A 1,724-nucleotide genomic window follows, 5' to 3' on the forward strand; every position below is an offset into this window, starting at 1 on the left:
AAAAGTCAGGAAACAACAGGTGCTGGAGAGGATGTGGAGAAATAGGAACACTTTTACACTGTTGGTGGGATTGTAAACTAGTTCAACCATTATGGAAAACAGTATGGCGATTCCTCAAGGATCTAGAACTAGAAGTACCATTTGACCCAGCCATGCCATTACTGGGTATATACCCAAAGGATTATAAATCATGCTGCTATAAAGACACATGCACACGTATGTTTATTGCGGCACTATTCACAATAGCAAAGACTTGGAATCAACCCAAATGTCCATCAGTGACAGACTGGATTAAGAAAATGTGGCACATATACACCATGGAATACTATGTAGCCATAAAAAAGGATGAGTTTGTGTCCCTTGTAGGGACATGGATGCAGCTGGAAACCATCATTCTCAGCAAACTATTGCAAGAACAGAAAATCAAACACCGCATGTTCTCACTCATAGGTGGGAACTGAACAATGAGATCACTTGGACTCGGGAAGGGGAACATCACACACCGGGGCCTATCATGGGGAGGGGAGACAGGGGAGGGATTGCACTGGGAGTTATACCTGATGTAAATGACGAGTTGATGGGTGCTGACGAGTTGATGGGTGCAGCACACCAACATGGCACAAGTATACATATGTAACAAACCTGCACGTCATGCACATGTACCCTAGAACTTAAAGTATAATAATAATAAAATAAAATAAAATAAAAAAAAGAAAAGTGAACAGACTGTGGGCAACAAAGAAATAAAATAAAATAACAACTGCTGGAAAAAATAAATATTAATAGCAGCACTATTCATAATAGCTCCAAACTGAAACAACTCAAATGTCTGTCAAAAGTAGATGGTTATTTACACAGTGCACATCATGCAACAATGGGCATGAAAGAACTCCGACTCTACATGGTAGCAGGATGATCTGCACAGTTGTAACTGGGCCAAAGAAGGCACACGCAGAAAAGTCCACACTGTATGATTCCCTTTATATAAAGTTCAAAATCAGGCGAATCCAATTTGTGGTGTTAAATGTCAGGAAGTGGGCATGAGAAGAACTTTTAGGGTCTGATGATGTCCTGTTTCTTGATCTAAGGGCTGGTTACATGGAGTGTACAGTTTGTGAAAATTGTTCACTTTTCCACAAGTGTTATACATCAGTTAAAGTCTATATTTTTAAAGAGGGGTCAATGGCAGGCCACCCCCTCCAAAAATTCAGTCTTGTTTCCCCTAAGTTTGGTCCCCTTCCTCTTTTTCTTCCAGCACCTAATGAGCTGCATACAGGACAGTGCCTTATGTATGATGTGACCCAGGGAGGGAATGGGAGTTGCACGTTTTGGTTTTGGAATCCCTGAGACCAGGTGGCCAGCCTCCGGTGACGACTGAGCTTGTGCTGTCCCCATGTATTTTCTCTCAGGTAGTCAGTGAACAACGGGGTAGAAAGAATGCCAGCAGGAGGGGCGAGAGGAGGAAGAGAAAGAGGAGGAAAAAAAGGAGGAGGAAGAGGAGGAAGAAGAGGAGGAAAAGGAGGAGGAGGAAGAGGAAGAAGAGGAGAAAGAGGGAAAGGTTGCTGTTCTCAGGACTGCTGAGGGGACTGTCTTGCACATGGGTGCTTGCACGAGTAGTGGAATTTCTGGGGTCCTAGCTACTATTATAGCAATTACAATAATAACAACCACTACTATTATTAGTAGCAGCCAACTTTTCTTGAGTGCTTGCCTATTGCCAAACA

Source organism: Piliocolobus tephrosceles, chromosome 18 (genome assembly GCF_002776525.5).
Source record: "Piliocolobus tephrosceles isolate RC106 chromosome 18, ASM277652v3, whole genome shotgun sequence".
NCBI lineage: Eukaryota > Metazoa > Chordata > Mammalia > Primates > Cercopithecidae > Piliocolobus > Piliocolobus tephrosceles.